A 15,110-nucleotide genomic window follows, 5' to 3' on the forward strand; every position below is an offset into this window, starting at 1 on the left:
TTAATTTTAATTTACATTTTTTTCTGGATGTGAAACTATAATCATTCTCTATAAATGTGTATAATCATTCTCTATAAATGTGTTTGTGTTCATATTTTAGGGTGTGTGCAACGGATTAATTGATTCACATTATTTATTTTTAGGGAAAACTGTTTTAGTTTTAATACAATTTGGGTCTTGTTTGACCTTTGGGAATAAACTAAAGCAAGATAAGATATATATATATATATATATATATATATATATATATATATACATCAGTGACGTGCGGTGAGGTTCATGGCTGGTGAGGCGCTAACTTCATCCCAGTCAGATTTACAAACAATAGAACCCTAAAGAGTATCTTATTCACTATTTGATTGGCAGCAGTTAACGGGTTATATTTAAAAGCTCATACCAGCATTCTTTACACATACATACTGTAGCACACACAAAAAAAACGCTATTATGGTCTTACCTTTCCTTATAAATGAAGTCCAGTAGCCGCTCTTTCTGAACAAAAACATCGATAACTTGTTTATAGAAGTTTTCCTTATCTTTATTCAGTTTTAAAAGTCTCTCTGTCTCGATGGAGATCACTGTCTGAGGCAAACCTTTTCGCCCCGGCGTTGGTCTTCCTTTAATTATTACCTCCTGCTTCGATTGAAAGTCCAGTTTAGAAAACTGTTTTATTTTATATATGTATAATCATCCATGTTAAAAGTCCAGGAGAGAGGAAACAATAAACGATCGCTGCTGCTGCACTTGACTTGCTAACTTTAGCTTGTTGTCACTTATTCTGCAGCCGAGCAATCGCAAGAATGATCCCTGGGATCACCAGCGCCCTCTATCACCAGAAGGCGGGAGAACAGGTGCCTCACCCAGTGCGTCTTCGCAGCCGTTTTATGTTGCCCAGCACAAGAAATATGTTACACACATACAGTTGTTGACAAAATACACTGTACATTATATACCTCAGCTAACTAAACTATGGAAATGTATAATATAATTCATATAGCAATAGGTCTCACTGCACAGCAGACAGCAGTTAGCTGAGTCATCCATGGTGAGGCTCAACTGGCTGCTGACTCACCGCAAGTCTCTTCTCAGAATTTGAACGGCAAATGTGAAAATTCAGCGATTTTGAATAAAAATTATCTAAAACTGGCAAAGTTAAATGGAAAATAACTTTATAAAGTATAATCACTGGATACATATTACAATTTAAATTATTTTTTTTCTTTTTAATTTTTTTTTTCTTTCCATGATGGCACGTGAGTGTTACGACTTGAAGATAATGAGAGGACCCAGATGCAGAGAGGAAGTTTCCAAAAATGACAGCTTTTATTTTGAAATAACTTTTTAACCTCCGGAAAAAAAAGGTATCTCACAAAAATATATACAACGTAAGGAAAATAAATGCGAGGATAAACACGTAACTCAAAAATCACTCCAAAAAATAAGGAATACTACTTTAAGAAAATAACCTAACAAAAATAAAATATCAAGAAGAATTAACAAAAAGCTCTCCAACAGGAGGAAAAACAAACTCTAATAATATATACAAATACAATATCTATGAATAAACAAAAAATCACGCAATGAATGAGGAAATCAAACGAAATTTGGAATATTAAAAAAAAACTCACCAATTAGGTCGACGAAGGAAAACTAAGGACGCTCGAAGGAGGAAAAAGTTAACTCAAAATTTCAGCAAAAAATAACTGCTATAATCAAAAAATATGAACACGAAAAACAGGAGCAAGGCAAGGAGGGAATCAAGGACATGGACATGGACGCTAGAAGGCACGATAGACGAGACGATCTGGCAAAGGACAAACGGAGAAGTGAGCTTAAATAGGACGTGTGAGTGATGGTGGAACAGGTGGAAACAATCAGGAATCAAGGATGACGTCAGACTGGTGACACAAGAGGAAGGACCCGTGATCTGAAACAAGAGGGTAGCTTTTCAAAATAAAACACATAAATCACAGGACAGAAAAATAAACAAGACTTCCCTCACCGCGGTGTGACAGTGAGGCACTGCCTCACCTGCCTCACCTGACTGCATGTCACTGATATATATATATATATATATATATACACACATATTTTTTATGTTTAAAGTCTGTGTTTCATGTCATTTCCTGTCACCTCCTTAAAAGCAAAAGGTCTTTCTGTTTGATTTTGCATTACCATTGTTGCCGTATTGCACGCTGTGAGATTTTTATAACATTATTATTGTCATGACCACCGTGACAGCTTTGTTATTTCTTGAACCTGTATTTTGTTTATTTCCTGTCCAGCACTCTTATTTTGGCTTCTTTTTTCTGTTAGCCTCCTTTTACCGCTATCTCTCCTGTGTTTGCGCTGGCTTCCTCACCTGTCCTCGTTTGCCAATGAGGATGCTTTATACGGACAGGGTTGGATTATTGCTAATGTTTTGCTTGCAACTCTACTTGGCTGAACATGTTGTTTTGTTTCATAGCTAAAATGTGCACAGCTTTTCCTTTGCAACCCCTTAATACCGCATTCATCTGAGGTTGTTATTAAATACATTTGTACCTGCGCTATGCCTGCCATTTAGGCATCCTGGGGTTGGAGACCAAAGCAGACCATAACAGTTTAAAGAGGAAGTCAAAAAAGTAAAGTGCTTGAAATTTCACCGCGCATAAGTGTTAGGTGGACTTGAAGACAGGCTGTGAAAATTGGGTGTACATATGCAGCATCAGGTTGTGGAATCAATCAGCAGGTAGGTATGTGGAAATGATCCATCTCTGGTGGTGGTTGGTCTTCCAATAGTGCAGTAATGCAACATATGGATAATGAACAGGGACTAAAAACGTGTGTTGCTTAAATTTAGTACAAATATAGCCTATTTGTCTTCTAATAGAACAGTGTTTCTCAAACTGTGTTGCGTGTACCACTTGTCGGAGTCGTGTGAGTATGGCCAACTAGACGAGAGGCGCCATTTTTGCTACCAAGGACAACTATATATATATATATATATATATATATATATATATATATATATATATATATATATATATATATATATATATATATATATATATACATATATGTAAGCATATATGTATTATATATATATATATATGTATATATATATATATATATATATATATATATATATAGCATTTCTCATGGGTAGAGCAGCCCCGTGATGCACAAAAGAGCATTTTTACACGCCGAAAAACTAACAAGTATATTTTGTAGCAGCCATGGAGCCCTGTAGTCACGTGAGTGCCTTTTGAGCAATCATTGAAGGGATCACTTGAAACGCGTTGGCCATAGTCTCTTTATACACGACTCTGCCACGACTGGTATGCGAGCTCCATCTAGTGGTATGCCAAAGAATCACTTGATAAAAGTATAGTGTTTTTTGTTTTCCTTTATTCATATGCAGTTTTACTGTTCAAACTGTGTGCAATGTTATAGTGACTACAAATATAAAATATACTGGCTTGTTTTTAAGGAATACTTCGGCCTACCATGCTATTGTATTTTAATGTGGGTCATTATAGTGGTACTTGATCTGCTTTGTGGCCTAGTGTTAGTGTCTCTATCCTGAGATTGGTAGATTGTGAGTTCAAACCTGGCCGAGTCATACCAAAGACAATAAAAATGGGACCCTCATCATCAAGGGTAGGAATTGGGGGTTAAATCACCAAAAATGCTTCCCGGGCGTGGCCACCACTGCTGCTCACTGCTCGCCTCACCTCCCAGTGGTGAGGGTGATGGGTCGAATGCAAAGGATAGTCTCACCACACCTAGTGTGTGTGTGACAATCATTGGTACTTTAACTTTAACTTAGAGAGCCAAGTGCTTTCAGGGGTGGTACTTGCTGAGACCCACTGTATTAGAATATTACTTTAGGAGGGATTAAAATTCCTTCAGGGGTTAAGGAGTCTTTTTTAGAAACTGCTGCAGTTGGGCAAATATTTGCAACTTCTAAAAAGATGACCAACATACTTCTTTAAAGTATTATGCCATAAAAGTAGGCTATGATGTGCTCATAACAATGACTAGAATTTCACCTATTTTTCACTTTTCCTGGCAGAGATGATGTCATTTCTCTCAGCGTGAAATCCCAGCGCTTGTAACCAGATTAGAGCGGGAGCTTCGTGTCTGAACCCAGCAGGGAGAGAATGGCTGCAGTTTCCAATCCCCAGCCTCAAATTTGTATCACGTCCATGACTGGATTTATTAAGCCTAATGCTGTTAACCTGCTTGATTTCCAGTGTAAACGTATCGGGGGGGACATGCTGGAGGTAAGATAACAGCAGACAGGGGAGATGATAAAGAGCCTTCGCTGTTTTCAAGTATGAGCCAACCTGCGTGCGTTTATCAGACACACTGTGATCTTGTCAAATACAGACAACTGTCACGGGTCAGGGCAGGCCAAAAACAATGGTGTTAGGTCTCTTGCTATCACTCCAGCTGTAGACCAAGAGTTATATACCTCTGTGTTATCTACTTTGAGCCAGGGGGAGCTCAGTGTTTTCACCAGGAAACATAGAAAACAGTATCGAGAGGCAAAACAAGTTGGATTTATGTAAACACTTTGCAGATAGACAGGAGGGAACCTGTGGTTTCAAGCACGTCTCTGACAGCCTAGCAGTTGTTTGCATGTCAAAGCCAGAATTATCAGCCACGTTCAAATGCTCAATAAGATGTAATAACATAGTGTGATGGCGGCTTCTGGAGTGGTCAGACTACAGCTGAGGGCCCGTGCCTGATTTCGCCCTATGCGGTGAATTTCGGTGGCCGAGCGCCGTCTACGAGGACCACAAGGCTCACCACCGTCTCGCTTTGGCGTCGCAGCCGCTGAGTTGTGCTGTGCTGGCAGGGCCGACTTCACCTCACCACATCTCACCATACCACAACACAGCATGCAGCCACAGTCACATGGAGCTCTTTGCATGCATGCATGTCGACTTTTACTTTTTCAGATCCACTTCTACAGAGGATGTGAAGACGCTGCTACTGCATTAAACCAATGTGTTCCAGTAATTATGAATAAAAGGGGTATGATCAGAAAGGGCAGAATTATCAAGTGTTTCGTGTTGTTAGAAAGCGGTTAAAACACTGCTAATATCTTTAGCAGGTTCCCACAAAGTGAACAATATAAGCACCTCGGTTTTGTGCACTCCATTTTTGTATGATTCGGTTTTTTAAAAATATTTCCAATATGTTTTGGCCCGTGTTCCTGTATATCTTCTAAGTTATGGTATGGCCAAACATTGTAACTCCATTACCTACAGCCTTAAGCGGTTCCTGGAAATGTTTTGGGGCTTCTTGTTGGAAAACTGTCATGCAGACCAGTTTATAAAGCTCAATCTCTGCTTTACAATGTCACACTACATGTCGGAATTCATGTTTCCTTCAATGAACCACAGCTTTCTTACCCCAGCAGCATTCATATATTCCTAAACTGTGACATTATCACCATGCTTGACTGTGGGCAAGACACAATTATCTTGGTGCTCACTTGTGTTGGCAGTTATTTAGACAATAATGGCAGTGTGTTGACCAATTTTCCATCCAATTTTTCATATGTGTGAGCAAACGCCAAAACTCCTTGAGCATTCAGTGGCGCACATGTGAGCGACGGCAGACGTGCACACTGTTATGCGCTTATCTTTTTATTCGATTTTGTGTGGGGCCTAGATTTGCCGTGCGCAGAGAACGCGTCAGCAGTGTGCAATTGCACAGGCGCGTACCTTCGAGGGAGTACATTTATTCTGCTATACTTGTTACGTTTGGATGTTTGTCCTAAGCCCGGGATGCAGAGACGGCAGGCAAAGGCAGGGGAAAAAACCCTTTTTACACATCTGAAAGAAAAACACAAATATATGCAGCAGGGAAGTGTGAAACAGGCAAACAGGCATATGTATACTTGCCAAACCTCCCGATTTTTCTGGGGGACTCCCGAATTTCAGTGCCCTTCCCGAAAATCTACCAGGGCAATCATTCTCCTGATTTCCACCCGGACAACAAGTATTGGGGGTGTGCCTTAAAGGGACTGCCTGTAGCGTCCTCTAGACCCTGTCGTTACGTCAGCTTTTCATCCATACAAACAGCGTGTTGACCCAGTCACATAACATACGTAGCTTTTACACACACATAAGTGAATGCAAGGCATACTCGATCAACAGCCATACAGGTCACACTGAGGGTAGCTGTATAAACAACTTTAACACTGTTACAAATATTTGCCACACTATGAACCCACACCAAACAAGAACGACAAACACATTTCGGAAGAACATCCACCCCATAACAGTATAAACACAACACAACAAATACCCAGAAACCCTTGCAACACTAACTCTTCCAGGATGCTACAATATACACCCCCGCTACCACCAAACCCCGCCCACCTCAAACCCCCCATCTCCCGAATTCAGAGGTCTCAAGGTTGGCAAGTATGGGCATATGACGTTTGCAAAGCAAGCAAAACAAATGGTGAGAAGCAATCCGATTGGCGACCAGAAACAGATGTACCCTGATTACCATCATTTCCTAACATACTACAAACTAGTGAAATTAACTAGCGGCATGGACATATCATTTGACTATGTAAGGCATCCTAAATTAAAGATTTGTATAGCTAGAAATTAGCAGGACCTTTAAGATACAAATTCATGTTATATTCTGAAAACAAACATTCAACATGCAATTCTTAAATTAGGCATCCACAAGATGTTGCAGAATTTTTAAACAAGATTTTTTATGTGGGGGGAAAAAAAACTAATAATTTTTTTGAACTTATATTTTCTTAATTTTACATTTTAAAACTAATACAAATATAATTGTTCATGATAAAGTTAAGATTAGCCAATGACTAAAAATAAGTCAATAGCTTTTGAAACTAGGGAAATTTCTAGAAAAACAAAAATTTTGGAGTGTGGTAAGGAGTGTTGGCAAATGCGAACAGGAAGTGGAACAAAAAATAAACGCGCTGTACAGGAAATAATACAAAATACAAGAGATTACTAATAACTGTCATGTGGAATAATGGAACTACAAGTTTCTATATTGTCTTTTAAGACCATGTAATGTGATTTAAAAACATTTAATTAGTGTGCGAACCTTTGTAAGATACTGTGTCGTACTCTGATAGCCACTTAGATGATTAGTTTTTGTTTTTGTGTAACGAAAATCTATTTGCAACAAAGTACATCACACCTCAAATTAAATCCCTTAATGAGGATTTTTCATATTATTTTTTTCAATATGTGTCATGTCATGTGTCATTGTCCAAAAAAACCCAGCTGTCTCCAAAGTGAAAAACCCGCAATGACACATTCAAGAATACTTCATTTTTGCCACTCGTGTCAAACAGTTCTTGACAGGATGCTGCTGCGAAGAAGGGCAGTAAAGAAAAGTTGTATAACATGTGGCGTAGTTCAAAGGGTTCACGCAAACAAATCGCTTAGAGTTTGGTTGCGATGTTTCATGTCTCCGCATGGGGCATGAAAGTGAAATGTCACAGAATTAAGGTCAACTCCAGAGGCCATAACAGTATTTGTGTAGGTGACTTACTTAAACGACAAATATGAGAGCAGATGTGTTCAACTACTAGATGTTTAATTTGTCCCTGCTGAAGTTACTACTAAAGTGATTTAGCCGGTGGGCTGGACTTGTCAGAGGCACTTGCAACACACATTATGCCCGTTAAATAGTTTTCCAGCCCACACTCATATCCTCTGTCTGCATCTCAAATTAATTCATTGGCTTTGGAAGAGAATTATTCATGAGTGAATCTGCTCACTGGAATGGCTTGCCTTGTTTTGCATCACAGCTCTCCCCTGATGCCATTCGGCTGGGAATGTCTGTCAGAATCATCCACTTTTAATGGCAGCAAAATAACAAAAGATTTAAAAAAGTATGTTTTTTTCTACCCATGTTGAATATAATAATGCTTCTTAATGGATATTGCGTTAATCCCATTTCCCAAAAGTTATTCCCTCAGAATGAGTTTATCTGTTGTTTTGTTTATTTTCTCCCATGTCCCATGGTGATATGGAATGGATGTGACTGGAGGTTAATGATGAGCAGCCAAAAACGTGATGATTGAAATGTGTTTAGTTATCAGAGCTTCGGTCCCCGGTGGATCTCAATTCCAGATGTCTACGTTCTGCGAGTTCAGAAGTTTATTTACGCTCCTTTGGGGACTCGCATTAGCTGCTTATTCTGCAGCCATATTGATGGTAAGCTCAGGTGGCCAGTCTGTGAAGAAATATAGCGAGCCGGATTGCCAATGTCTGGAAAAAGGCTTAAAACTGCAGTGGAACTTGAGCATCTAAATGTCACAAAAGTCGTACTATTTGACAATCATTTTCTGGAAAAATCCCCTGCAGGGATGGAAGCGCTCCCATGCATGAATGTGAAAGCTCATAAAATATTGCTAGCACGGTGAGCATCTACATCAGGGGTGTCACAAGTACTGCCCACGGGCCTGATTTGGATCCGGTTTTAACCGGCCTGCGAGCTGAGTTTGCGAAGTATAATAATGAGCTGAATTAAAGAAAGAAACTGCTGTTTGAAATGTGTCCACTGGATGTCCCGGTAGCGATTCTTTGTATCCTTTGCCGGAAAGCACGCATGACTTCAGAATGGGCGGAGCTATGTGCCGACACTTTTGTGTTTAGACACTACGTACCAATGTTGCATATTAGTGATAGTATACAACATGTGGATTGTTTCGTTCATGCCTTGATTGTCAAAGATGTTGTTGGTAACATAAAATGTGACAATGGAGGTTTACCTCCTCCGGGTTTCTCGGGCCACCAAGCACTGACATGACAGTTCCGTTGCAGGGTTAGAACACTGTTTTATTTTTCAATATGTCAGTCTCTTCGGTGCTTTTCAGCAAATGTCTTTTTACGGCTGTCTCTGTCTCTGTCTGTTGCTCTCGCTCCAGCTCCACCACCTCTCTCCTCCCCGGCTGCTATCTTTTAACAGGGCAACAGGTGATTACATTTTCAGGCCCAGGTGAGCTATCTACACACCTGTCGCTGATCTCAAAGTCGGTCTTGGCATACTCCACAGTGACATTTATACCCCAAAATATTCTGAAATAATAAGTATCACCTTCTAACTTCATGTGTAATTTATGGCCCTTGCGAGCATTGCTGTTGCTGTGGGGCTAAAAACAGCTTGAATACTTGAGTGAAATAAGTCCAAAGTCACAAGTTTTGTTGTAGATGATGTTACATGTGTACAGTATAAAACACAATTCTTTAGTATATCATTTTGAAGAAAATGAGTAAATTACTTTAATAACATCCAGTAATTTCCTTTCATCCATCCATTTTCTACCGTGTGTCCTTTTCGGGGTCACAGGAAGTGCCAGATCCTATCTAGATTTTGTTATTATTATTAATTTCATCTTCTGATAAATTGAAAATTAAAACCAATGAAAGCCAAACTTACTTCCACCTGTTTGACTGATGAACATCATCAACTCATTTATTCAGAAAATGTAAATAACAACAAATTAAGATGGAATACTATTAAACACAACATGTAAGTTTAACAAAAACACTATGATTTGTAAATTTTCAGAATGTGCTTGGTGAATTTTTTGACAAATAAAACAAAAGTATTTATCATGCCATGAAAATTTATTTCAGGCCTCCTTGGAAATAAATGTACCTCCATGTGGCCCCTGAGCCCACGCTTCCGTCAGGCTACCCCAGGGCAGCTGTGGCTACTGATGTAGCTTACCACCACCAGGTGTGAATGAATGATGAGTCCCACTTCTCTGTGAGCGCTTTGAGTGTCTAGAAAAGCGCGATATAAATCTAAGATTTTTTTAAATTTTTTTTTTTTAGCTAAAATGAGTTTAGTTTGAGTTTAGACCCTTGGTCCTCCTGTCTTCTTTTACGTATTTTATCTGTAAGCCCAAGTCCACGTACAGCTACTTCAGGGTAGCCTTGGTGTAGCAAATAGATTCGTAAAAAAATATGTTTATATCCGGAAAAATAAAATAAAAAAACAGAAGAAAAAACGATTCGTAATTATTTTTTTTCGTTTTGGCTCTGGGTCTCGTTTTTTCGTTTTATTAGGAAAAAAAAATGACTGAATGATACACCAATTAACAAGGACATCATGGACTTTTTTAAACTCTGTTATGTCTCCCAATAGTGAGACAGAGTTATTTGGGGCAGTTTCTATAAAAGCCGAAAGAAAGTGAAAGTATAAATTGAAGTGAAATTAGGTATATTCTTTAAACGCTCAATGAAGAAGTGGAGAAATCAACATTGTTAGTGCGTGTGCCTCACAATACAAAGGTCCTGGGTTCGATCCTGGGCTTGGGGTCTTTCTGTGTGGAGTTTGCATGTTCTCCCCATGACTGCGTAGGTTGATTGGGAACACAAAATTTGCCCTAGTGTGTGAATGTAAGTGTGAATGTTGTCTGCCTGTCTGTGTTGGCCCTGCAATGAAGTGGCTTCGACTTGCCCAGGGTGTACATGGCCTTCCGCCCGAATGCAGCTGAGATAGGCTCCAGCACCCCCTGCGACCCCGTAAGGTAGTGGTCCCCAACCTTTTTGTAGCTGCGGACCGGCCAACGCTTGATAATTTTTCCCGCGGCCCGTCATGAAAAAAATATTTTTTTTGGGTTGGTGCACTATTGTAAGTGTATCTTGTGTTTTTTATGTTGATTTAAAAAAAAAAAAAGAAAAATAATAAAAAATTCTTCTGCGGGCCGGTGGATGGGGACCACTGCCGTAAAGGACAAGCAGTAGAAAATGGATGGATGGATGGGCTTGTCAAATGCTGTGACCATCATCAAGGATGAATATGTAAAATGTTCTTCTACAACCCATAGAAAATGTTGGAATCACCAGACTTGGAGGAGATTCTCCTGCAGTTGTTAAATTTTGTAGAAAAAAAATCAGGTAACAGACATGACAAAAAATTATAGTCATTTTCAATGGAAACTTTCTAGCTTTAAGAAACACTAAAATAAATCAAGAATTTAACTTGTGGTAGTAACAGTTAAACGTTGAACTAAAAACAATACGACACATCACAAGTACTGTGTTGCACTACCTCTGGCTTTTATCACAGTCTCTGGGGCATGGATTTAACAGTGACAATACTGTTCAAACTTTCTCTGATTGCTCTTGTCGGATCAGCTTTGCAGGTTGAAGTCTTGTCAGGGACCAGTTTCTTTAATTTCCTCCACAGATTTGCAATTCCAATACTGATACTAGTCATGTGTATTATATGTAAATGTTTCGATATATTTATAGTGAATGGTATTCATTATGATTATTTTTTTCCTACATTTAAAATGCTTCCTTGTCTTCTACTTAACATTTAGTGGTGGTTCTTGGGTCAAAATGTTGCTTTACAGACCATCTTCAAGCCGCTTTCTGACTGTCTATTCAGAATCTGCTGTTTTATGGGCGGTCTTGTTTACGTCCCAAACTCCTCCTCCAGGCCGTCAGCTATGTTTATAGTTTTCAGCGCTTCCAAATCGAGTATATTGACGGATATAAGTTATAACTGTATGCTACTTTTTTTAAAAATTGCAACAGCGAAGGATTTTAGCATGCATGTGCATGTACAAGCCTGTCTGCCTCACAATTCGAGTAAACCTCTACCATAAATGGAAATATCCGCTGACGTAACTAAAGCAAAATGTATCACCAAAAGTCTCAGATTCCAAACAGCTTGGGACTTTTGGAGATCCCAATTACACAAAAACAAATACCAACTGGTAAAACAAAAGTTTGTTTGGCACAATAGGACCCCTTTAACAGTATCAACAGAATATTTAAACTATTTCCTCATTCTCTTCTTCTGTATTTAACATGTTCAGCCTCATCCCCCAGACATATTAATACTTTATAATGATACATAATGTTAGCATATATTCGCAAATATTAGGGGTGTAACAGTACACAAAAATTTTGGTTCGGTACGTACCTCGGATTAAAGGTCACTGTTCGGTTCATTTTCGGTACAGTAAGAAAACAACAAAATATAATTTTTTGGGTTATTTATTTACCAAATTTGTAAACAATGGCTTTATTCTTTTAACATTGGGAACACTATAATAATTCTGCACACATTAATCCACATTAAACTGCCTCAAGTTGTTGCTTTGATTAAATAAAATGACAAAACCTTTCTTCGACATATAAAAAGTGAAACCTTAAACAGTTTCAAGTCAATTAATCATGCTTAATTTATTACAGCATTTGGGAAGCCTGTAGTTAACTTTTATTATGTAAATGTTATATATTTGTCAACATGTGATAGCAGGGACCCTGCCATTCAAAACTAGGCTGCTACATTACTAATGATTAATATAACTATAGCTGAAAAAAATAGTAAAATAGCAATAGGAGACTATTCATCCCTGAACACCATGGAGTTCATGTAAAATAACAGACAGACAAGGCTTTGCTGCCCCTAACACATGCACACACGTGTGTGCACATGCGCGTGCGCACACACACACAGCAAAATGAGCTAGTTACGCTAAAAGCTAATTAGCTTTCACCTCAAGCCAGAACAGCGAGCGAGCTGAGCTGCAGTTTAAGTTTCTAAAAGGTCAACGGGCTCATAGTGATGTTAGTAGTAGTTGTGACTGGGAGGTGTTTTTTATAATTTGGGGAGAGTACGCTGTCCGCTGCTCACATGCTGAACACATATCTGCTCGACGCTGAAGCATTGACTACATGCGCTCTGAATACGCACTGCTGATTGGCTGTTACATCGCTCTGAATACGCACTGCTGATTGGCTTTGTATGTGACCAATCAGATGGTTGTGTGGGTGGGACAATGCTGGGTGCTGAGACAGAGGCAGAAAGCAGAGCAGCTTGTTAAGAATTCAGTTTACAAACTCGTTGGATACACCTCCGAACCGGTCCGAAACCCCCGTACCGAAACGGTTCAATACAAATACACGTACCGTTAACCCCTAGCAAATATACATTTAAATATATTCTGTACAGTTTGAAACACCAACTTTATTAATCTGTCTGTCTTTCCGGGCCTCCTGACCTGTCACCCAGACTTCTAACAGGATTTGTTTTGTTGGGAAAACATGAAACTGTCTTTCCTAATCACTGCACAAGACTGTAAGAATGATAACTCTCTTTGTTTCGTAAACTCAAAACTATATATTGATTTGATAATAACTAGAGATGTCACGGTAAAATATAATTCTTATCACTGTTATTGTGAACAAATTTATCATGATTATCATTAGCATTGCGGTATTTTTTAAATGTGCTCAACATTTTCAAAAAGTACTTATACTGAATTCTTTTAACCAAGTTTTATTGGAAAAAAACCCCAAAACAAATTCAATATTATTTCCTTTGAAGAAGAAACTTTACTGTGTATAAGAACACAGTACTTGGGCCTCATGTAAACATTGAATGTGCATATGAAAGCAACACAAGCATTATGAACAAAGTAATATGGCAAAAACAAACTAATAACATGATTAGGTAAACAAACATCTGTGAAAATTGTGCAATATATCACCTTATTGACATAAAAGATAAACTTATAAAAACAAATGTAAACATTTTGCAAGATGGCACTTAACAGCCATAAGACATAACTGCACTTTTGGTCCTTATAAATAAAAAATAGTGTTCATATATGAGATCTAATATTTACGATAATTGTTTATTATTAGTGAAATCACGCATATTAATCAGGATTATTCAATTCATTAAGTTAGGTAAAACAGTGTTGGGGTGTGAACGTGACACCAACATGTCTAATAAACTAAAACTTATTTAAAGACAAATTATTGTATTTTCGTTGACTATAATATCAACATGTTAGCTTTTTCTCATTATATTATGCCTTTATCTCTATTTTTACATTTTGATGGAGAGGTATTTCTTTTAAGTTATGTACATGTACTAAACGTGCACATGTAGATGCAGTGTCGAGACAGATTAATTGAGAGCTTGAGCAGAAATATGTCAAATAGGAATTAACTATGCACCATAAATAATCAACGAAGTGCTATGTCACATGATTGACTTTTAAAGCAACAAATGAACAATTCCACAAAATGTAAAAACATGTTGTTTACTTTTTGATATCAATATAAACCTCAAAGCAATTTGGCTAATGAAGGTAAAGTCTATTAAACAAGCTTTGATCTTCTCTAACAACACCATGTGTTTCAGCGCAACATTTTGGCTAACAAAAATAAACAGGAGTGATACCTCTCACATGTGATACACAATCTTCACAGCCTGCGTTTATTTCGAAAAGATGACAAACATTTTGCATAGTATTGATGTTATCGGAACAGTTATCGGAACAATGACAAAGTTAGCAGGACAAGGGAGCATGCCAGTAAACAAAGGGCAAGACTTTATAAACAGGTTGTGGCAACTTTTGCGTTCCCTACACATCGGCTGCTGCATGTTTCCTCACGTCATTAACGCTCAGTCGCAGCAGCAGGACTGTGTGTTGACAAAATAAAAGCAAAATCAAATATTTTTCTCCTCCACGGCATACTTTTAGCGTGACAAACGTTTGTGACTCCGATATTGTCCACACTTGTCGTCATCTAATAGCAGCAGTAGGCTCTTAAACGCACACCGAGACTACAAATAAATGAAGCGAGGGAAAATGAAGTTAAATGAAGCACTCGGCTCTGCTTACTCCGAGAGGAACTCTACATAGCAAAGTCTGTGTAGTTGCTTTTCGCCATGTTTTAAGCCAAAGGATGCTAGTGCGCATGCGCCGGTGCTGCTGTGACTCCGTTTCCAGGAAGTAAGTAGTATTGCCTAAAATGCATTAATAAATGGCGATCATTTTTCCGGAATTAAAAATCTATCTGAAATGTTTTCAAGGTTTCTCATTATACCGCTTACCGTTACATCCCTGATAACACGTCCTATAGATTTAATCAGTTCCGATGGCTCCAGTTTTGCCAAGCCACCTGGGCTTTTATTCCTTGGACTTGCCCCCACCTTCGTGAGGATTGGTTCGGCCAAGAACGTGTTTTCCTGGCATAGACTGTAAGGAGAGTGAATAATTATTGATCAAGGCTCATTCTTCTTGGCAGTAGCTGATTGTGATTAAGACCAATACTGTACGTTTCACCTGT

General features: G+C 38.5%; 1 long non-coding RNA gene across 1 annotated transcript in view; it reads right to left on the reverse strand.

The window, feature by feature from the left end:
* Positions 1–1,583: 1,583 nt before the first annotated feature.
* The window catches only part of LOC133548770 (uncharacterized), a 15,908-nt gene continuing 2,381 nt past the window's right edge, over positions 1,584–15,110 (reverse strand). Inside the window, exon 3 of the long non-coding RNA XR_009805948.1 lies at positions 1,584–1,927. This is a non-coding gene — a long non-coding RNA (uncharacterized LOC133548770). The remainder of the gene's footprint in view (positions 1,928–15,110) is intronic.

The sequence above is a fragment of the Nerophis ophidion genome, linkage group LG03 (assembly GCF_033978795.1).
Source record: "Nerophis ophidion isolate RoL-2023_Sa linkage group LG03, RoL_Noph_v1.0, whole genome shotgun sequence".
In the NCBI taxonomy this organism is placed as follows: domain Eukaryota; kingdom Metazoa; phylum Chordata; class Actinopteri; order Syngnathiformes; family Syngnathidae; genus Nerophis; species Nerophis ophidion.